This window comes from Ochlerotatus camptorhynchus, unplaced genomic scaffold (assembly GCF_037179485.1).
Source record: "Ochlerotatus camptorhynchus isolate MF236.1 unplaced genomic scaffold, CSIRO-AGI_Acam_v1.1 ptg000330l, whole genome shotgun sequence".
Lineage (NCBI taxonomy): Eukaryota > Metazoa > Arthropoda > Insecta > Diptera > Culicidae > Ochlerotatus > Ochlerotatus camptorhynchus.
In genome coordinates, this window is record NW_027040818.1 from 14429480 (window position 1) to 14454180 (window position 24701).

Genomic DNA, 24701 nt, shown 5'->3' on the forward strand with positions numbered 1-24701 from the left:
GATAAACCTGGAAATCTCAGGAAACTTAATTAAGCAAAATAAGTAGACACCCTGCATAAGAACCAGCTAAAATATTACTTCAATTTCATTAAATAAATTCAAAAGAGAAAATGACGAAGGCATAAGAAGCCCCGATAATTTCAAATAATGTTGGTAGATGAAAAAGAGAGATACATCATCAATATTGACGGCAAGATTTGTGATGGTTCCATTGTTCTGATTTGTTCCAAGTTCTCAACATCAGTTAGGTTATCTTTGATATAAAGCTATGTTAACTGTCATAATACCAAACATGCAAAATGTGTGTCGATACTGGGACACAGCCCGCCTGTCTTAATGCCGTGAAGCGAGCTTGATCGTAGCATCGCTACGAATTTTGTAGATTTCAATTGCAATATTGCATTTAAATTAAATACTGCATTTCCAGATTTCAATTCCAATATAAAAGTTTACAGTTTTAGCATCTTAAGCATTCTGTACTGGTAATCATACTTCAAAGTATGTTGCTATTAATAATGGAAAACTGGAAAAAAATTGGACGAATTCAGTGTAAACTGAAATGTTGGAATCACTGTTCTGTATATCATATACACGATAAAAATAAAATCGTGATAATTTTGCCTAAAAATTACCATAAACAATTTGTGCCATGAAGATGAATTCCACAATTTTTGTGATAGCATTTTCGCGACATGATTTAATGTTTCTGCGATTTTCACGACTGAAAGTTCAAATCCACGACAAATGCGCGAAAATAGCGAAATATGCGCGTGTTGTAACAGCCCTGTAATTTTCATCAATAATAAACTGATAATAGTTTGAATTTTTACTGGTGATGTAAACTTCCAAGCAGGCATGGTATCGCTTCATTCTTTTTAAAATAGAAAACTATCGTTATGTCCAATTTAATATTTGGTTAATCTACTGGAATAGATCGTTTAAAATTACTATTCTCCTAATCAAACTGCACAATTTTCGCACAGTATGGAAAATTATTATTGGGACTAATTAAGTAACATATCAAAACTTGACCTTGTTTCGCCGAATTCAGTATTTTTTATTAAAAACATAATGTTTATTCTTCAACAAAACGCCAATGAATATTGGAGAAGGGGCACTGGTCAACTGTACAACAAAACTTAGTCGCGATGCTCTCACAAGAGCGCTGGACGGCACTGACGTCCATCTTCCGGATCCTCGTGGTTAACTGCTTCGTATCCTTGGCTCGTCTATTATTTTTGTTCAGTAGGGCACTGAGGGAGCCGAAAAAATCCTCAATGGGACGGCACTAGGGCAAGTTGGTCGGGTTCCTTTCTTTCGGCATGTACGGTATCTTTTTCTGCTCAAGATACTCCAGCGTCTTCTTGGCGTAATGGGAAGACGCCTTGTCCGGCCAGAAGACGTACTTCCCATCCGCATGATGCTCCTTTAAGAACGGCAGAAGAATTTTCTCAAGACACTCCTCCTGGTACACTTGTTGATTGATGGCCAGACCGCTCGGCTTGAACCACGGCTTTGAAATCCCTCTGTCCGATATGGCGATGTACAGCATAACTTTTTTTTTTTTCAAATTTATGCTTAAACTTATATTTTACTTCGGGGGATGTGGCCGACTTGTCGCTGGAATAGTAGCTGTCATTTCCTGGAATGTGGGTCTTCGAGAACGGAAAGTAACTTTCGTCGTCCAGCACGAACGACGTCCCCCGGTAGTTCTTTGTCATCCACAGGCACTGCGATTTCACGGTCGCTATTGCCTCGTCCGTGTTTTCGGGGGACCGAGTCTTCTTCCGACAGATGATGCCCTCCATCTTGAGGGTTCGGTGAATCCAGGTATGGGAGCAGTCATATTTTCGGCCGGCGTCATACAAACTCGTTCCGTCCTTGTTGTCGAACAGCTTTTTCAAGGCTTCCTTATTCTTCTTCGTCATTATCTTCGCCGGACGGCCGCTACCGGCCTTCCGCTCCACGCTCAGGGATGCCAGAATCCGGTAAACTGTACTCACGGGCACGTTTTCGCCTCGAATGTGGTCTACCGTAAACTTTTTTCCACGATGACCATGCGTTTCGTAAAACCATACAACACGCTCGCGGAGTGCTTGCTGTTTCGACGCCATCTTCGATTGAACTGACAGCACCCGAGCGAAAAGAAACATGCCACCCATTTTTAGGGAGTCCAGAGAGCAATTCTCTTGGAGAGAAAAAAAATTTATGCTCTTTACTTTAATTACAGAAAGGTATTGAAATCATTCTCATTTTTTATTGAACACCCGTTAGATTAGACCTGTGCACCGGTCCATTCATCGGTGGCGGCGGCGTAATGGCGTGACGCCGTTGACTTCGATCGACGGCGGCGTGCAATGGCGTATTAAGGCTCCTCAACACTGGCGCTATTTATTCACGGCGGAAAATTCACCGCATGGCGGCTTATGGGAGTGCACAAACCAACGTGGCGAAACGACGTTGTTCGTTTGTTTTTTGTCTAAAATAGTTTAGTCTTTTCTGAAATCATCGATCAGCTGATAAACCTTTGAATAAGTCCTAATTAACAAGCAAAGTCTGAAAGAATATCTAAAAGTCATTATTTTAATTTTGATCAATTGAAGATAATTGTTGTTTTTTTTAATTAATTCCTATCAGCTTGTCATATTTTAAGAATATATACGAGACGACATTTGATATTTTCAATCATTGGTGATCTGCTCAATGAAACGTGATCTTTCTACACCTTGCTACATTATAGAGATCTTTGATCAACTGAAAATCTTTGGAATAACTCCTGATCAACCCACTATCTTGTCATAATATCTGAGATACGTGATTTGAATAACTGGATGTAGATCTCCAGAATAATGTGTTATGAATCTGAATTCTGTAATTGTCCAATGGACTTTAAGGAAATGTTTGATCAATTAAAGGTCTCTGAAATAATTCTTAATCAATCTGCGATCTTTAGAGAATATTTTGAATCATGATCTAAGTTATTGAATAATAGGGATCTTCAGATTTTTGTCTGATCAACATGAAGTCTTGTCTGCCACAATATCTAGAGGACTTTATAAAGGTTTTTGATCAAAAGTAGGTCTTTCTGAAAGAAATATATTAGGAACATGATTTGAAAATCTAATAAGTTGGAGGTCTGATCAAGCTGATGTCTTTGATCAATCAAAAGCCTGTGAAAATATTGCTGATGATCCTGCAACCCTGTGAAATTTTCTGATAAACATGGTTTGAATTACTGACCAGTTATGAGCTGGTCATTGTCTTGATAAAATATCCAAAGTATTTTACGCTGGTCTTTAAACAATTGAACGTTTTTGGAATAATTTCTGACTGTCTAATATTTTGCAAAAATATCTTTGAGAAATTATTTGATCTATTGAACAATTGGTAATCTTCACAATAATTATCAGTCTTGAGGTTTTCAGAAGTATTGGAAAATGATCCAGAAAACAATATGGAGAACTTTGATCCACTGAAGATTTTGGAATATGTCCTAATCATCCTTCTATCTTGAGAGAATATCTAAGAAATATTAATGAATCTCCAGAATAATATCAGATCAATGGGTAGTCTTGACCAAATATCCAAAGAACTTTTTGGATATCAGCGATTAACTGAAGTTCTTTGGATTAATTCCTGCTCAACTAGATGTCTTGACAAAATATTCCGAAGACTTTATGCAGTTCTTTGACAATTTAAGGTTTTTGGAATAATTCTGGATCAACATGTTTCTGAAAGAAATATCCTAGAAGAAAATGATTTGAAATACAGAATAGTTGGATATCCAGAGGACTTTATGAAGATCACTGATCAATTTTACGTTTTGTGGAATGATTCTACCTGCTATCTTGCAAGATTATATAAGATACATGACAAGATAATCAAGAATTGCCAAAATATCCCGAGAACACTATGTAGGTATTTGACCAACTGAAGGATATTAGCATAATTCCTGCTTAACCTGATTTCTGAAAAATATCTCAGATTTGAATTACTGGATAACTGGAGACCTCCAGAATAAAATCTGATCGACTTAAAGTCTTGACAAAATATACAGAGAACATAATGCAGGTCTCTGATCACCTGATGGTCTCTGGAATAATTTCTGATCTACCTGCTATGATACGAGAATATCTAACATATATGATTTATTGAACAGTTAAAGATCTTCAGAAAAAAAATAACATATTAACCATATGAATCGCCAATTAATCCAGAGAATATTGTGCAGGTCCATGATCATCTGAAGGTTTATCGAATAATTCCAGATCAACCTACTGTCAGGCGAGAATATCTTAGAGAGATGATTTAAATAATAGGCAGAATATTCAGAATATTTTCTGAGCCACCCTGACTCACGAGAGAATATCCAAGAGGCGTAATTGAAATGTTGGACAGTTGACGATCTTCAGAATAATACATAATCATCCTGAAAACATCGAGCGATCTTCATCAACGTCTTTGATCACCTAAAAGTCTTTTGGATAATTTCTGAGGGACTTAGTATCATGACAGAACATCTTAGACACGTGAATTGAATTGTTGGACAGATGAAGATCTTCAGAATAATACCTGATCATCCTGAAGTCTTGAAAAATATCCAGCAATCCTGATCAATATCCTCGATCACTGGAATAATTTCCGAGTTAGCTGGTATCATATGAGAAAATATTAGAGATGTGATTTGGATTGATGGATAGCAACATATTTACAGAATAGGGAAATGGCTCTAATGTTGGCCTATGGATCTAAGATTAGGCCCATCGCTAAAAATCTGCTATTTATCAATTGTATCTAGATGAACGCCTAATTGGAACGGTACTAATGGATATTTTTGGTTGCTATTGAAAATTTAGTCGATTGCTGAATTTATGTATGAGCCCAAATTAGGGACACTTAGGCCGACATTACATACATTTCCCCTACCTTACTATAATAGAATGGTATCATATGAAAATATCAGAAGAGTAATTTTAATTGTTGGACAGTTGAAAACCTTTAAAATAATACCTGAATAACAAGGTCTTTGGAATAATTTCTGAGCCGCCTGGAATGATATGAGGGAATATCTGAGAGAAGAGATTTGAATTATCGGATAGTTGGATATCTTCAGGTAAATCATACCTGATCATTCTGCTGCCTTAAAAAAATGTCTAGTGGAATTTATGGAGAACTCTGATCACCTAAATCTTAGATATATTTTCTGAGTAACCTGGTTAGAGAATATGTGACAGACGTGATTTTAATTATTGGACAGATGGTTTTGTTGATTTGTTAGACAGGGTCTCCACATATGTTTGGCCCTGGGCCCCAGTTAACGTTAAAAAGGCCCTGTGTTCCGGGTTCCAAAAAAAATATCTTTCAATGAAACAGTCATCGAATGAATTAAAAAAAAATATCTATCAATGAAACAGTCACCTGTCGTCATTGAAAAGCAATGCAACTTTGTTCTGTCAATCTAATTGAAACTTTTATTGGCTCTGTTTTCTTGTGAATTTTAGCTATAATGGGCTCTTTTCTTATTTGTATATCTCAATCTATGGAATCTACACGAAAATTATGTTAGAACGAAATTTCTAGAACAATTTGAGGAACATTATGCCGTAGACTACACATGTTTATATTATATGGGTGGAATGTTCGTAGAACAAATACTTTAAAATTCTTCATTTTTTAAGACATCTTCAAGCTTGAAACTAAGACAAACTTCAATAAAAATCACTTTGAATAGTCAACCTTTGGTTGATAACACATTAAGCTTTGCTATGAAAGTTGTTACAGCAGTTTTTTGTTCTTTGACTATATGTTTTTTAGTATTACTTCTACGTGAAGTCAACGATTTACATAGTTGAAGATGCTAATTTCAAATAACAGACTGTAGTGGTAATTTTTATACGATAGATGGAGTAGATGAAAGCATAGAGTTGATAGTTCCGTTAGAGTACGGCAGTGTGAAGATTGTATATAGATATTAGAATAGCGAGCTAGGACAACTTTTAAGGAAGGAACAAATCGGTTTTTTCATCTCTCTTTACCAAACTCCCCCTTTGGAGAGGGATGGTGAGGGGTGTCCCCCCCCCGCCACCACTGGCAAAAAGAGATGAAAACCGACCCGCTCAAGTACCAACTGTGTGTACGACACGTACCTTGTACCTTCCTTAAAAGTTGTCCTAGCTCGCTATTCTAATATCTATATACAATCTTCATTAGCATCTTCAACTATGTAAATCGTTGACTTCACGTAGAAGTAATACTAAAAAACATATAGTCAAAGTACATAACTCTGGATGGGAGCATACCATCAATTACTGTCAATGGTTGAAAGATACAGTAATTTAAAACACTGTTTTTCAAGCAGCTTAAGCAACGTATTTAATAAGTAAAATTTCAAAACGCTTAGTTAATCTAGAGTAGAACTTAAGCAAAAAGCAGTGCAATAACAGCATTAAATTAAACCGAAAATATAATTTTCTGGGTTGGATGATTTCGATCTGCTTCGTCGAATGACGAAATCATCTGGATCATCTTCAATTGGGAAACATTTGGAGTCATGCAATTGAGTCTATCCTCCAGACGACAAATAGCCTGAGCCAACCCAACACAACTAGATTTTGTTTTTGAAAAATGGCGTATTCGATAGTTTTTAATTAACCATAGCATGCAAACGTCTCGTACAATCCTGTATGATCGAAACAAGGTCTGAGACAAAGTTTAAGGGAAATAGATGGTCCTTTCAGAGAAAAAATACACATGGTAAAAAGTAATCAGACATTTTGGTCAAAACATCAACAAACTGTTGGCCCACCCTTAGCTCAGTCGGTAAAGGCGCAACTACAAAGCAAGGCGATGCTGGAAGTCGTCGGGTTCGATTCCCTGTCCGGTCTTTAATTGGAAGAATTTTGGTTTTAAACGAAAAAACTGCGTTTGAATTTCTATCAATGACGTCCCCTTTCCCCTTAAAGAACACAAAGTTGAGAGCCATCAAAACGCTCGCAACAGAAGCGTGAAAAGCCTAGAAGAAGAAGCCATTCTTACATTTCATATATTTACCGCTAGGTGCACGCGTGTAGCAACTTAAGTATCAGCTCTAAATGAGTCTTTCAGCCATTAAAAAGTGAAAGAGCGTGGATAATCCGCGACAATGATCCACGGAAATAATCATGGTAAATCCAGAGCTTTTGAGAATTGCCGGTTCGGTTGACAGCGTAACGCAAATGATGATGGGAAAACAAAAGATACCTACCCATCTCAACCGACAACCAACCAATGAGTGGAACCTATCATCATAGAGTCGTCATTTTCTGTCCGTCTCTCGGTGGCGGAAAGCGAAAAATAATGTGCGAATTTGTGATGGTGGTAGCAGTCTGCAGTCAGTGCAGTAGCACAGTCAATTCAGTTAAAATGGAACTCGGAAAGGTTGGCCGCTTTATGTCAGTGTCACCCCGGTGCAATGATGAATGCATGCGTAGACTTGCATTCGCGAAGGGGACAATTTAATGATGCGCTATTGAGGATGTGTCACATGTAATAGAAAGAAGTCTACCCACTCAGAATGCAAGTACCGACAGACTTCGCTGCATATTATTTTAGCCAGTGTTTGTCTCTTCATAAATGAGTTGATAAGTATGGCTTGGGACGAGAATTGAACCTTCACTTACCGCGTGACCGCAAGTTCACAAACAGTTCAATGTAGATTTGGGATGTAATATTTGGAGCTTCTTACCTGCAAATTAAAATGAAAAAGAGAAAACAAAAGTGTGATTAGTATAACTTCGTTTTATGAAAATCTTTCGATCCATTTACTGCAACACAAATAATACCCCCTCAAAACCAATTTCGAACCCGGCCCATCGGCATGGCAAATGACATCAGTAAATCCCGCGCTGTAAAACGATGAAAATAGCACCGACAGGTTGTCACCATCCTACTCCTACTGCTACTGGTAGAATTACAACTCAATCTTCCAACGTACAACGCACATTAGTTCCGGGACATCACCGAACACTCTGCTAGTGGTGCGAGAAGCAGGCTGAAGTCAAATCCAATACGTTTATACGGCCGTTCCTAATTCGAAGTGATCGGACCAACCCACAGTGGTGCAAGAGCGGACATAATTGATCAAAATAAAAAGGTGGGTTGTGTACAAGATTCGACCGCATGGTTGACGTAGACTACGTTAAACTGTTTAAGGAACTCCTCGTGCATTTTTCTTGATATTGATTTAAAATACAGTAGAAGTAAACTACGGTCCTATGTACATTAGACTGATGCAAAATTAGAAATTTTCGCTCCACAGTGTTCAAACAGTTTAAAATCGGGTCCTGATTGACCTTCGAAAGTTTAAACTCATTTGATAAGAAACTGACTTGGCACAAACAATTTGAAGTTTATATGGAAATTGCTATAGGAAAACCAAAATTTTTGTTCATTGTATTCTAGCCTTTTTCCATATTGTACTATTAACAAATTCTATTGCTATTCTTATGGGAATTTTTATCAGCTACAACTTTGCAGAAAATTGTTCTTCAGCCAAACGTCAAATTAAATAGTTATTAATTGTTTAAGAGATTGATAATCTTATGGCAAGTTTAAGCAACTATAATGTGAGCAACACTGTATTCTGCAGTGTGCCATAGTAGCCATGATTTTTGTCCTCTATTCTAGGCGCCATAAACACCAATGTTGCGTGCTGAACAGTTGATTGGGCATAATCATAAGACATCAGTAACTTGAATCATTAATAATTTGTGTTCTTTACATTTGATCGAAAGTGGTCTTCAACAAACTTGTAGCTGAGAAAATTTTCAACAAGCACAGTTATCATTTTCTAAAGTAGAGCGAACTGGTGAATTTTGAGATAGATATGAATGGAAATTATGATTTCCCCATAGTAATTTCCATATGGACTGTGTCAAGTCAGGTTTTTACTAAATGAGTTCAAATTTTGGGAGGATAATCAGGACCCAATTTGGAACCCTTTGAGCACTGTGGAGCAAAATTTTCAAATTTTGCATCAGTCTAATGTACATATTTTGGATTTCATATTTAGTAAAAATGCGAATACTTATTCTATTACATTTGGTTCCTAAATTACAATCAGATATGAAGGAATGGCTTTCTTAACGTGATTCTTAGAAGCGTCCAACAATGGTCGTCATGATTATTGATATTCCCTACCACTTCATGTTTTCAAGAGCACAAATCTTGAACTCAGTTGTGACATCGCTCCTGAAATTGGAACTCCTTACGTACTGCACAGCAGCTAACGTGAAGTTCCAGTTTTAATGTTGTATGTTTTGTGAGAGCTGATATTTGTGCTTTTGAAATTTTGAGGTGGTAATGAGACTGATCAGAAATAAGGTTTCCACAGATGTTCACCTTCAGAAAAGATTTTAAGGATTTCGGGTGTTTTGCGGACGCACATGCATCATTTGGCAGGAATACGGGACGTTTCTGTGGTGGGAAAAAAATGTGATTGCCCTATCTATCACAGACAGCGTTGCCAGGTCATTTTCAGAAAAATCTGGACCAGGTAAAATATAAAATCTGGAAAAATCTGGAATGCTCCAAAAAATCCTCTTTTTAATATAATGCTATTGAAATCAAACTGATGTGCTAATCTCCCGGAAAAATAGGTCAATATGATCACCTGGAATTTATTTAAAATACTAGAATGGTTATAAATTACATGTTTAAGTTAATTAAATAAAGCAAATAACTTGTTAGCATTGCTAAAATCATCCAAGAGTTGAAAAATATTGACACGGTGTGCCCAAAAAGTTAAAATATCCATTACGCAGCATTTCAAAGATTAAGTTAAATGTTGGTAAAAAACAGCAGAAAATATGGTTAGAATTGTTTTTTAAACTGTAACTTTTTAAAAAGAGAATGAGAAGCAAAGAATTAAGGAAATTTGATGGGATGGATTTTTTAAAAATAATAGTCGATGTAGTCCTTACTATGTGATGCAGTACCAGAATTTAATGATTTTATTAGTTCTAAATTATTCTAATATTACTCTGAGGTTGATCAGATTTACAGTTTAATTCTTGACATCATATAACACACAACACCCAGCAGACCAGTAGGCAATTTTATTTAGAAGCAACATTCACCGGGCTGAAGTGGGAATCAAAGCCTAACATCGTGGAACTCACACATAGTTTACCTAAACTACGGGTAACTCCACTATTCGCATGACCATTATACCAAAGCTTAATTTTACTATATTACTAAAATGAAAGTTAGATAGCTTCATTTTTGAAGTGTTAGGATCATGCAATGATTCTAAATTCCGGAATTTATTTTTTTCCTGCGTCCCTGATCATGATTTTTTTTTGTTAGTCTGAATTAACTTTGAACTGTTCACAGGATATCTTCGCCTTTTTTAGTTCAATTCGAATCACCTAAAATAAAGATAAAAAAGAATCATTTTAGAATTCCATCAAATTTCTTTTCTATATTCCCCTAAAATAATCCTGAAAATATCTTAACTTTTCCAGTAACGTTCTACGAGTTTTTAGCATTACCTCTTATAATATCTTATAAATCACTCTCCAATCCCACAACTCCCTCAAATTGGTAATAATTCCCAAGAATTGACACAATTTTGTGTCCATTTTTCTCTATAAAATCCTTAAAATATTCTTAACAATTTCCTTGGTACACTCTTCAGAATGACCGCCACACTCTTCTCAGACTTATCCGATAATTCCCTTTGAACTGCTTTGTAGGTAAGGTCAGAATTGTTTTGAAATCCTTTTCAGTATTACCTAAGTACACTCAAGTACTTTGTCAAAATGGTTTTGAAAGTCTCCCAGAAATTGCGCTTAAAATTTTATTAAAATTAATCTCCATAGAAGCTCACGATTCGTATCAGCATACTCCTTGAGTTTCATCATAAGAATTTTCTTTGATTTATCTTCCGGATTGTATTTCCTTTATTGACAAAATCTCCATGCAATTGTCATCAGAGTTGACAGGACAATTGACACCGTCTTCAACCAGAGGTTGCACAGACTGAATATTTAACACTAGACAATGGACAACACACCATAGCCATTAGACCAGTAGGGAAATTTTCAGGTTGCCAAAATTTGCACCGGCTGGACCGGGAATCGAACCCTCACTTCGTGGCACTCACAATACGCCTAAATGATAATAGTGACGCCACACGACTCCTAAGCCCACAAAGATGGATGTAATTCTACTCAGAAGTAGCTTGAAATTCTTCTTTGATTTCACAAAGAATTCGCTTCACACTTGACTGTGAACTATTTTCAGAATTACCTTAAAATTCCAATAATGTCCAACGTTGATGGCCTTTAATAATTAAAGTAGCAAGTTTGGCTTTTTTTTATTTTTAAAGCAACATGTTTAAAAAATCTGGGAAAATCTGGAAATATACTGGCAACGCTGATCACAGATTTCAAATTTCAGTACCTAGCACTGAAACAACTGGACGGTAACTCTATTTATGCTTTTAGGTTAGCATTGTAAGTCCCTCCTACTTGGTGAATTATGTAATGGAACTCTTGCTATGCCCCGCCTATTCAGCAAAAAAAAAATCAGGGAAATTATAAGTCGTTTCATAGCATAATTCTCCAAGCAGGAGGAGCTTACAATGCTAATCTAAAAGCATAAATAGAGGTACCGTCTGATAATTTCAGTGCTTCGTACTGAAATCTGTAGGGAAATCCCTTTTCTCCCACCGCAAAACACCTGGTTTTCATATGGAAAATAATATGGCATACAGTCTCTGATCACGGAAGTAAAGCCTTTGGTCTCCAGTCGATAGGTAGGGTCCAGGTGTCGAAGTTGCCTCAATAAATCAAGAAAAAAAGAAATTGAAGGAATTTCAAGCTAAAATGTTCGTATCGCCAGATATTCACGATAAATTACGAAATTTCACATGATAGGTGCATAATTATTGTCCACCCCGTTTTTTTTGCGTTCTGAAGAAAGCCCTACCTGTACATTACAATAAGAACATAAATGTTGAGACATAGCACTGATATTCACTGTTAGCATTAGCATCGAACAAGTTGCACAATATCGTAGGTGGTACGAATTCAAAACTATTAAGAGCAAGACGGATCTCTGTAACTGGACAGATAGTAAGTAGGAAATAATTACTATCTCCCAGATAAAGACATATCCCGCTCCAACAGTTAAGGATTGTCCTGGCCACGTCCTTACAACTGGTAGGGATAGGAAAGGTATGTTAGTCCAACATTTACTTAAGAGAGATGCAGAGAACTCTACGACCCCTCATTAATGGAGACATAGCACTGATATTCACTGTTATACAATTTTTCAACTATCGCTTAGGGAACATGCATAAATGACGTAGCATTTGAGGGGTAGGGTGGGAGGACTTCAGAAATTGTGACCGGCCATGTATTAGGTATAAAAAAACATGCTAAGAGGCCTCCCCCAGAAGGGTCAATAATTTATTTAAAAAAAAATGTTACGTCATTTGTGGATGGTCCCTTATTTTACTTCCAAGTATATGTAGAACGCGGAATCGTAATCACACAAGCACTCCTGAATAATATTCAGGGCTGGTAGCGATCACTGCTGTCAGAAATAGTGATTTTAGTGACCATGTTGAATAAATAAGTGACCAAATAGTGACTTATAGTTGTGAAAATAGTGACTAAAAAGTGACCTAAGAGAAGGCGCATCAAATAAATGTTTGATGTTTTAGACTTATTCAACACTTATGAACGATATGAACATTTAAAACGAAAGATTCAATAGAAAACTTTTGTGCTCCCACAATTTTCATGGAATTAGAACGTAATAATTAATATAGTTCTATGATTTTCACTGAAGTCCTCAAGATTTTTCTGAAGTTCATAAAACACGACACTAATTTAAAACTTCTTCAATAGTCTAGACTTTCCTGGTGCCTAAACGATTACTGAATTTCTTTAAAGTTCTGTAGACTGCCCTGAATTTAACAGTATTTTTTAAGAACCCGCAACTTTACTAAAATTAATTAATTTGCCTTGAAGTTTCGAAATTTTCCTTGAGTATTATAACCATTATTAACACTCGCTTTTCCCTGAGCTTACATATGATTACCTGAAATATTATGAAATATATTCTTATTTCCCTGACGCTTCTGACGTTTTAGGATTAATCATAGAATTCTTGGAATACCCTATAATTCCACGGAACTCAAAAAATTTGCTTAAGTTAATGGGATTATTCTGAAGCGCTCTGATCGTCCTCGAAGTACTCGGAAGTTCGCTGAATATCATTAAACTATCTAAGCATATCTAAATTTATTACTCTGGAATTTCTTGAAGATATCGCTGCTTGCTAAAAGTTCTCGTTTTTTTTTATTAATAGAACTTCGATTACGATTATAGATTTTTAATCGATCTAGCTTCTCTGAGGTGCTTTGAACTTCTTAAAAAATTGCACAATACCTCTAATGTTTTCTAAATTTATCAAGTTCGCTTGGCACCTGTGAAGTTCTCTGAAATTTTAGGAACTTCATAAAAATTCCTGAAAATTCTCGAATGCTAAAATAACCGCTTTGCGTGTTAACTTCCCTTATGTTCCCTGCAGTTTTTTTTATAGAGGTTCACTGAAATTCTCAGCATTTCCTTTAATTTCTCAGAACTTCTCGAAAGTTCCTACAATTGTTGTAAAGTTAATGGAACTGCATTGAAGATCTCTAGTCTTTCATAAACTTAATTGCGAACTTGAAATAATTTTTTTTTTTTACTTAATTCTGGCACTTTGAAAATTTTCAATATCTTGAACGTGTACATGGAATACGAAAATTCAAGACATTTAATATTTTTAGATCTTGGACTTACTTACTTGGAAAACTAAGGTAATTTTATCCAGAAAAATGAGAAGACATCCTGTATATAGAGAAAGACGATTGAACGTTACAACGCAAAGAATAATCAATTTTGAAATAAATTCACGCTAAAAAAGGGGAAAATAGTGACTTATTACAATAAAAAGTGACTTTAGTGACTTAGCCTTAAAAAAAAGACTTTTTAGTGACTGACTTGAAAAAAGTGACCAAGTCACTAAAAAGTGACTCGCTACCAGCCCTGAATATTGCACTAAATGTAAATAGTGAATAGGGAGGGGGGGGGGCGTATTTCAGAATTTGTTACGATTCGTTATAGAGGGGTTACGAGTTACGTAATATTTAAACGGGACCCAAGCGTAATAATGTTGTTCGTCTCACTTAAAATCGGTCAATAACACAGAATTTAACTCTTCCTGTAAACATTTCTGTTCCTGAGAAGGAACGATTGTTCGGTTCTTGTCCTAAGGTTCCACCTTCTACTGTTGCAGCTGTTGCTGCTGCTAGTTCTACATTGTCACTACATTGTCCGATGCGAAAATGAGCTTCGGTACGACATCGTTCTTAAAGTAAAGCTCATCCTTCACCTGCCCGACATTATCCGATCGTCTCTCCACAAATGAGAGAGCGGGAAACTCGCCAGTCGGATCCGGATGATATCAGGTAGGATTGAGCTTATTGCAAAAACAACTCGTTGAAGAGGTGAGTCTCCGTCCACCCCAAGCTGCTTTTCAAGGTGATCTGCTGCGAGTTTTTACTTGACGGTAGAGAGCGGGAAAACTTCCACCTTTTATCGCTGACTTGCTGCTGCACTCACGATGCTAAAATGAGCGGAAGCACGACAGGCTCAAGCAGAACGATGCGCAACCAAGTGGTACTCGATTATGGCGACTGGGTTAGGGAAAACGTTTTATTTTCATGAAAACAGTGATAAAATTATCACTTTTTATTTGTACACTCGCTGTGCCCGGCCTTGCTCGGGATTCAAAATTAGCTTGAGTTTATGCACCGATTAAAAAAAAGCATGCTGTATTGTACGTAGCTCCCTTCTTCTTATCTAAGGGGCTACCCCCTATGACCATTTCTTTATAGCAAGGAATACGTAAGTCAAGTTTGATGGAAAACGGTTCAGGCGTTCCAGAGTTATGCTGGACCATACATACTCACAAACATTGACCTTTATATACATACCAGAGAGGGGAGGGGTCTAGAACCACAATAGAAACATTTCTTGCCTTCATAAACCTCCACATGCCAAATTTGGTTCCATTTGCTTGATTGGTTCTCGAGTTATGGAGAAATTTTCTTACAGAGGGGGAGGGATCTCGAACCATCATAAGAACTTTTCTCGGTCCCAAAAACCCCTGCATACAAATTTTCACGCCGATCAGTTCAGAAGTTTCCGAGTCCATAAGGGTCAGACAGACAGACAGAAATTCATTTTTATATACAGTGGTGGCCATTAAAATAGGACAATAGGACGTTAGTTAATAACTCTACAATTGTGGCTTTTCAAATTTACCATAAAAAACTTTTGATAAATATATATATATATTAGACCTGTTCATTTTAAACAAAATGTTCGGAATGTAACGGGTCAACCGTGATTACTGTTCGTCATGTTAATTTGAACTTCTGTGCAAATTTTCAGCAATATCGGTGATGATTTAGAGGTGCTTCAAGTTAATTTTATGTTTTCAAGGTAATTTACGGCTTATAATATTTGTATCTCGAGACTGAAACAACGAAAGCTGATGTAACAACTTTCATAGCAAAGTTTAATGTGTTATGTATCAACTTTGTAACCAAAGGTTGACTATTCGAAGTGATTTTATTGAAGTTTGACTTAGTTTCATGCTCGAAGATATCTTAAAATGTGAAGAATTTTAAAGTATTTGTTCTACGAATTTTCCACCCATATGATATAAAAATGTGTAGTGTACGGCATAATGTTCCTCATATTGTTCTAGAAGTTTCGTTCCAACATAGTTTTCGTGTATATTTCATAGATTGAGAGATAAAAATCAGAAAAGAGGCCGTTTTAGCTAAAATTCACAAGACAACAGAACCAATAAAAGTCAATTAGATTGACAGAACATAGTTGCATTGCTTTTCAATGACGACCGATGACTGTTTCATTGATATATGATTTTTTCATAAATATGAATCCTCAGTAGACGTGTTTTTTATCAAAGCGCTTCCAATAATTTGATATTACGTACACGCTAAATTCAGCATATTTGAAGTTGTGTCAAAATTTTAGCTCAATTGATCTTGACAAAACATAGTTGTAACATGCCAAAGTTGGCTAGTTTGTATGAAAATCGGCCTATTGTCATATTTTAATGACCACCTCCGTATTATATATATATATATTTATCAAAAGTTTTTTATGGTAAATTTGAAAAGCCACAATTGTAGAGTTATTAACTAACGATTGGTGTATTTGGATTTTAATTTCATCCACCAATGACAAAGTTATAAGTGTTCAAAACCTAACACACTTTCGTGACGGTCGTAATTTTAGATTTCCGATTTATCCCCTGTACTTTCCTGTAAGACGTAGTCTACGTCGAAAATCAATTAATTCGGATCTTTTCTTTTCCCATAATTGTCCTTAAATTCTATTGGGAAATCCAAGCTTTCAGCCCAATCGGTAGAGAAATTTATTTTTGGTAGCATTTCAAAGCACAAAAATGCAGACTTACGGAGTTTACGGAAGTTTACCATTAAGAAAAAAAAAAAACTTTTTGATTTTTCTTAAAATTATTGCGAAAAGATACCAATAATCTAAATAAATCAGATTTTTTCTATGTTTCTAAAAAAAAATCACTTACAAAAACACTTTTTGTAAGTCATCATGGCATAAAGATGGGCTCCAAAAACCACAAAAAAAATTCTGTTTTGTAGAGGGCCATATTTTTTTCACAATGAGATAGAAAACATGTTTTTGCATGTAAATTTTCTCAGGAATAAATGATGGTGGTCCAACTCTATGCCATGATGACACGTACAAAAAATTGTACGTGAATTTTCTTTAAAAAAATTATAAAAAAAACTTATATTTATAGAGTTGGTTGGAAATGCTATCTAACATGAAGCGTTAGTGTGATAATTTATTAGCTACAGAATGGTCTTAGAAGAGGGTAGGTAGATAGTTCCGTTAGAGTACGGCAGTATGAAAATTGAATAGAGGTTGAAAATGAGCGAATTTTGTCCACGTTTTGCTAGGATTCGCCCCACTGTGCACTCGTTAGACAACCATTGACCAGCAGAGCTGCTCTGTAATACCCGGCTCAATCCTGGTGTGTGCGAAGTGAAATAATCGGATTTATTAGCACTGACGCATGAGTTTTACCTAAAGCCAATTTTCGAAATTGCCTGCGAATAATCGATCCGAGAAACGACTCGTGATGAGTTCCGTTGAAGAGTTACAGATTTTATAAAATATTGAATTCCACATCTCGCGAAAACTTGACATTTAACGACAGGCAACGTTTTATTACATCGTTACTCACATTGAAGACGATGAATCGACAGCCTGGAAACTGGAAATAATGTCGTCATTCTCAGTGACAATCTTTCTGAAACTGAACAGCACACAAAGGCAGAACCATTGTGCATCCATTGTCCGGCGTCCGAGACTATGCAAATATCGTACGAACAGCCATATGCCATTATGCCATAGACATTCCAGACCAGGCTAGCTAGCTTATGGGTGCCATCACTCCTCCTCTAACTGACACTGACTGCCGACTGTCTCCGGTATCAATTACACTATAATATCGTGTTGGGGCATGTTGCCAAAAACGGATACAGTTTCGCCTTCGTTCCATGGCTAGGGAGGGATATCCGATATTGGCAGCGAGGGGGGGGTGGTTAAGTGTGGCGTGGTATGGCAGGCAAATGTTTGATTCGAGCAGTTCCACGTCAAATGACGAATCGATCTGATGGGGCCTTCTCCGATTTGCATGCAACTTTGCGTAATTGTTTGTTTTGGTTAATCATTTACATTTGAGCTAAAAATCGGCCATTTAGAATTCCCAAAAAAAAAAAAGTTCAAAATGGCGTATTTGGTATTTTTCAACAAATCGTGTGTCGAAAACATCACGTCCAATCGAAATTACGTGTGAGACAAAGTTGCATGAGCATTAGCATGATTGACCGCCAACGGTTGCTACTCTGTTATTGCCAGACCAGCTGTAATTACACAAAGAACCAATAGACGATGCTTGGGACTAGCAATCATCCTCAATATGTAAAAACTGGAAGGAAAGGGTAGGAATGTGTTGACGTGACACTCGCTTTGATGGAAGCCGAGAACATCTCTGCACTTCCACGAGGAATCACTGGAATATTGGGTAATAGGATTGGGTTTGCAGCAGGGTTCGTTTTGGTAAACGATAAGCTGAATTGATGTCCTAACAATCATATAACGCGCTTGCACTCCGTAATCGGTACTAGTTTTTTTCCCCTATTGAGGTTTTTTTTTCAATCCGCTTTCATACTGAGTGGTGTTGTAGTATACAACAGTGCAGTGAGCATCGCGGAATTGTAATTGCCGCTCAATCGTTCGAGAAAGGAAGCAGTCATTTCCGGCCGAGTCCGGCAGATGAGCTGTACATCTCTAACCAACAAGTTTCATCGCATCACGAAACGGCAAACTCAAGGTCATCGAGTTCACCAGCCGGCGAGCCAGCCGGTGCTTTGTTGCAAACACTCGAGGGCAACAATAGAACGATCATCACCATCATTCTCACATCAGGATAGATCATCGTCATCAGCCACACTCCGTGCGCTTGTGTGGAGAGTTAAGTAACAAACGGTTATCTTCCGTTCTCCGCAACCTGATTAATCTCCATACAGTGTTGATTAACTTTTCTGACACCTTTTTGTTTTTCCCTGAAAAAATTTTCATTTTTTTTTTCTCTTTTTTTTTCATCTACTGTTTTTTTTTTTTTTTTTTTTGCAAGTTGATTAATCTCCCTATAGTGTTGATTAACTTTCCTGGCATTATTTTTTTCCATTTTAAAGTTTTTTTTTTTTTTTTTTGCTTTGTTGGATTAAGTATTATTTTTACCGTTATATTTTTTGGATAAGTTTATTTTTTTTTTTCTTATTTTTTTTTTATTTATTTTTTTTTTCTCAACGCATATATATATATATATATATATATATATATATATATATATATAATATATATATATATTTCCTTTTTTATGTCGAAATCTGTTGCGGAGGTACTTAAGACCCCGCAATGGATGAAACCAATGATGGCGGGGGTATTTCGCTAGCAGATATCTCCGATGATGAGTCTGTTAAATCTCCATCATTCGAAAATCTGCTTCTGACTGAAGAGGAAATGGATACCTCAGGGGATTCTACTTCGGACCCCAAAACGAGCACTGGAGCTTACCCAAAGGTGATGCCTAAACAACAACCTCCTTCACCCCCTGCCCCCCCTTCTCCACCATCGCCCCCTCGTCCACCTGTTCCCCCTACTCCAACCGTTCCCTTAAAAATTTCTGCGACCCCCCGCCATAAAGCTTACCCAAGCGACTCAAAAGGTCCGTGGGTTGTTTTTTTCCGGCCCAAACAAAAACCTTTGAATATTTCTCGGATTTCGAAGGATCTGACAAAACATTTTTCGGCCGTAACCGATATCTTTAAGGTAACGTCAAACAAACTGCGCGTTACCGTTGATGACCTGAAACAGGCAAACCGGATTGTTGCCTGTGAGCTTTTTTCGATCGAATATCGAGTCTACGTCCCCAGTTGTGACGTAGAAATTGAAGGAGTGGTCACCGAATCGAGTCTGACTTGTGAGGATTTCCTGCAAGTCGAATCTTTCGGCATTTTCAAAAACCGTGCCCTCCCGAAAGTCAAGATACTGGACTGCATTCAACTGCAGTCAGTGTCGCACATAGGCACAAAAAAAAAGTATACCCTCTCAGATTCGTTTCGTGTGACCTTTTCAGGATCGGCATTACCTGACTACGTCACAATTGGGAAGGTTCGACTACCTGTACGCTTGTTTGTACCGAGGGTAATGAATTGCTTGAAATGCAAACAACTAGGTCACACCGCGGACTTTTGTTCCAACAAACCGCGGTGCGATCAATGTGGGGAGGAGCATACGGAGGGTCCTTGTCATGCTACCCCAAAATGCGTTTACTGTAAGGATGCTCCGCATGCTCTGAGTGATTGCCCGAAGTACAAACAGCAGGGAGAAAAACTAAAGCGGTCTTTGCAAGCTCGCTCTAAGCGCTCGTTAGCAGAAATTTTAAAAACGACCGCTTCATCTTCCCAAACCACCCCAAAAAGCAACAACACATTCCACCTCCTGCCAGATGATGATCAGGGCTCTGACTCAGAGGTGGGTGAGAGTAGTCCTTTTGTCTTTAATGGCAACACGAGGAAGCGGTCCAAAATAAACGCCACCCAAAAACCTCGTAAGGCCTCTCGTATAGACTACCAACCTACCTTGACAAATTTAAGAGGTAGCGGAAATGTACCGAAACCCCCACCACCGGGTTTTAAATCTTGTAATTTTAACAAGGACTTTCCGCCACTTCCGGGATCATCTAAAACCCCAGATATCCCAGTTTTTCAGCCAGAAAAACAGCTGAATAATCAGCAAGAACATGATGCCATGTTCACGTTTTCTGAAATTGTGGAGAGCATCTTCAATATATTCAACGTCTCTGACTCAACTCGGAACATTATTAATTTAGTGCTTCCATTCGTGAAAACTCTTTTGAAGCAACTAGCTTCTAGGTGGTCCTTCCTTGCATCGATCATATCCTTTGATGGATAATTTTCCGAATGAGGTCGGGGATATGATCTCTGTTCTTCAGTGGAACTGTAGAAGTCTTATACCGAAACTTGACACATTCAAATTTTTAGTTCACAACTCACTTTGTGATGCATTTGCTCTTTGTGAAACATGGCTTTCTTCAGACACCGATCTCCCTTTCCACGATTTTAACATTATTCGCCTTGATCGAGCAGATTCGTATGGAGGGGTGCTTCTCGGGATTCATAAGCTCCATTCCTTTCATAGAATCGATCTGCCTTCCGTGACAGGCATTGAAGTTGTCGCATGTCAGGTAAATATTCGAGGTAAAAGCCTCAGTATTGCCTCAGTATATCTTCCTCCAAGAACTGCGATTTCTCGCCAAGGTCTCTCAGATATCTGCTCAGCTTTATCTGAGCCTCGGTTGATATTAGGAGATTTTAACTCCCACGGTACAGGCTGGGGGGAACTGTACGATGACAACCGCTCAACCCTGATATACGACCTTTGCGATAACTTCAATATGACAATTCTAAACACTGGGGAAGTAACACGAGTGGCCAAACCTCCAGCAAGAGAAAGTAGATTAGACCTCTCCCTCAGTTCGAGTTCACTATCGTTGGATTGCTCGTGGAAAGTAATTCAAGATCCCTACGGTAGTGACCACTTGCCAATCAAAATTTCTATTACCAATGGTTCATCTTCCACTCGCTCGGTTGACATCGCGTACGACCTCACGAAAAACATCGACTGGCAAAAATTTGCGTCCGCGGTTCTCGGTGGTACTGATTCGGTTGACATACTTCCTCCGCTGGATGAGTACTCCTTTTTATCGCGACTTATCGTTGACTGCGCTCTTCAAGCACAGACGAAACGCGTTCCGGGTGTTTTCGTTCGCAAACGACCTCTCACTCCGTGGTGGGATAAGGATTGCACCGACGCGAACAGCGAGAAGTCCGCCGCGTTTAAACGCTTCCGCAAACACGGTAAGGTCGAGGATTTCGAGCGGTACACCGACCTCGAGAAAACTTTTAAGAGCTTGATTAAAGCCAAAAAACGCGGTTACTGGCGTCGGTTCGTCGATGGTTTGTCGAGAGAGACTTCGATGAGAACACTCTGGAATGTCGGCAGGAGAATGCGCAACGCGTCATCACCGGTCAACGAAGACAAGGAGTACTCAGACAGTTGGATATTCAGCTTCGCGCAGAAAGTTTGCCCGGATTCGGTGATGGTTCAAACCAACGTTCGTGATAGTCCGTCGGGTAGTAACGAAATAGATTCTCCGTTTTCGATGGTGGAATTCTCACTTGCTCTCCTCTCATGTAACAACTCAGCTCCAGGAATGGATAGAATCAAGTTCAACTTGCTCAAAAATCTCCCAGACGTCGCGAAGAGACGCTTGTTGAACTTATTCAATCAATTTCTGGAGCACAACATTGTTCCGGATGATTGGAGGCAAGTAAGAGTTATCGCCATTCGAAAACCCGGTAAACCCGCGTCGGATTATAATTCGTACCGTCCCATCGCGATGCTGTCCTGTATACGGAAATTGTTGGAGAAAATGATTCTTTTTCGTCTAGACAAATGGGTCGAGTCGAATGGTTTACTTTCAGATACGCAATTTGGATTTCGGAGAGGCAAAGGAACGAGCGACTGTCTTGCGTTGCTTTCAACTGAAATTCAACTGGCCTATGCGCAAAAACAGCAAATGGGTTCAGTTTTCTTGGATATTAAGGGGGCTTTTGATTCTGTTTGTATCGATGTCCTTTCGGATAAACTCCACGATAGTGGGCTTTCACCAATTATGAACAACTATTTGAGCAACTTGTTGTCTGAGAAATATATGAGCTTTTCTCATGGAAACTCGACAACTTCACGAATTAGTTACATGGGTCTCCCCCAGGGCTCATGTTTAAGCCCCCTTCTTTATAATTTTTACGTTAAAGACATTGATGGTTGTCTTGATGAAAATTGCTCGCTAAGGCAGCTTGCAGATGACGGCGTTGTGTCCGTTATAGGGCCAAGTGCACCGGACCTGCAAGGACCATTGCAAGATACCTTAGACAATTTGTCTACTTGGGCTATGAAGCTGGGTATCGAATTCTCTCCGGAGAAAACTGAGTTGGTTGTTTTTTCTAGGAAGCATCATCCTGCACAGTTACAGCTTCAACTAAAGGGTAGAACAATCACTCAAAGTATATCTTTCAAGTATTTAGGTGTCTGGTTCGATTCCAAATGCACATGGGGAAAACATATTGCGTATCTGAAACAAAAATGCCAACAAAGAATCAATTTTCTTCGTACAATTACCGGAACTTGGTGGGGAGCACACCCGGAAGATCTGATCAGGTTGTACCGAACAACCATCCTTTCGGTTTTAGAGTACGGTAGCTTCTGCTTTCAATCCGCGGCGAAAACACATATCTTGAAGCTGCAACGAGTTCAATACCGTTGCCTCCGAATCGCGCTTGGCTGTATGCACTCGACGCATACGATGAGCCTCGAAGTACTCGCGGGTGTTCTCCCACTGACAGATCGTTTCGCTGAGCTGTCTTTCCGGTTCCTCATCCGTTGTGAAGTATTGAATCCTTTGGTAATAGAACACTTTGAGAAGCTGCTCGACCAAAATCCTCAAACAAGATTCATGAGTTTGTACTATGAGTACATGACGCTGGAGGTTGGTCCTTCTTCATTAATCTCCAATCGTGATTGCTTCCAAGCCTTCTATAGTTCCTCTGTAAATTTTGATCTGACCATGATGCAAGAAATCCATGGAATACCAGATCACCATCGGTCGATGGTTGTTCCCTCAATTTTTGCAATCAAGTACCACCATGTAAGTAACGATAAAAGATTTTTCACAGATGGGTCAACCATAAATGCTTCCACTGGATTTGGTGTATTTAATCAATTTCATAGCGCCTCCTATAAACTGCAGAAACCATGCTCCGTATACGTTGCGGAACTCGCAGCTATATTTTACGCAGTAGAGCGAATTGCCTCACTACCTTCTGACCATTATTTCATTTTTACGGATAGTCTTAGCTCATTGGAGGCTATTCGTTCAATGAGGCCGATGAAGCACTCCTCGTATTTCCTGCCTGAAATACGATCTAAACTGAGTGCTTTATCTAACTGCTCCTATACTATCACCTTAGCTTGGGTCCCATCTCATTGCTCAATTCCGGGTAATGAGAAAGCGGACTCATTGGCTAAGGTGGGCGCTATGGAAGGCGATATTTTTGAGCGACAAATCGCCTTCAACGAATTTTTCTCCATTGCTCGTCAGCAAGTCCTCATCAGTTGGCAACACAAATGGAATGATGGTGAATTGGGAAGATGGTTACATTCTATTCTCCCACAGGTGTCGAACAAACCATGGTTCAAAGGGTTGGACATGAGCCGCGACTTTATACGCGTTATTTCAAGGCTTATGTCCAATCACTGCTCGTTAGACTCGCACTTCTATCGAATTGGGCTCTCAGGCAGCAATTTATGTGCGTGTGGCAGTGGTTATCACGATATCGAGCATGTTGTTTGGTCGTGTACCTTACACCGTGTTGCCAGATCTGAGTTATCCACATCCCTCAGGGCCCGAGGAAAACAACCCGCGATACCCGTTAGAGATGTCTTGGCGAGCCGAGACCTTGACTATTTGAATTTAATTTATGTGTTTTTAAAACGGATAGATTTGAGGATTTAGAAGTTAGTGTCATCTTGTGTTCTCCCAAGTTGTTAGCTACCCATCGGTGTACCCCCATGTTTGTCTTTTTCATCAGAGTGTCGCCTAGTTCGAGATCAAGAGCACATTGCTCTCCAAACCTTGTGTTCACAATCCCTACCCTGCCATCCATTTGTTACAATTTGTTACCCCTAACCTCGAGATAGCCGCGAGTAATCGGCCCCCGCTTTACTAACGTTAGTTTTAAGTAATTTTGTTATCTAAACAATGAATATCGGCTCCGCAAAGCTACAGCAAATGAGCCTGGAAAAATAAACGAATTAAAAAAAAAAAAAAAAAAAATCATATAACGCGAAGGAGCTTGGGAGTGAACCCACGGTCTT

The 24701-nt window shown here is 38.4% G+C and overlaps 2 protein-coding genes and 1 long non-coding RNA gene across 3 annotated transcripts in view; all 3 read right to left on the bottom strand.

Annotated features, from left to right (window-relative positions):
• The window catches only part of LOC135708447 (CYFIP-related Rac1 interactor B), a 175372-nt gene that overhangs the window by 131008 nt on the left and 19663 nt on the right, over nucleotides 1–24701 (bottom strand). The window lies entirely within an intron of this gene.
• The window catches only part of LOC135708360 (RNA binding protein fox-1 homolog 1-like), a 953484-nt gene that overhangs the window by 47583 nt on the left and 881200 nt on the right, over nucleotides 1–24701 (bottom strand). The window lies entirely within an intron of this gene.
• On the bottom strand, nucleotides 1438–1740 carry LOC135708646 (uncharacterized). The gene is made up of 2 exons (XR_010518306.1): nucleotides 1666–1740; nucleotides 1438–1613 (listed from the first exon to the last, which is right to left on the bottom strand). It is a non-coding gene; the product is annotated as an uncharacterized LOC135708646 (long non-coding RNA).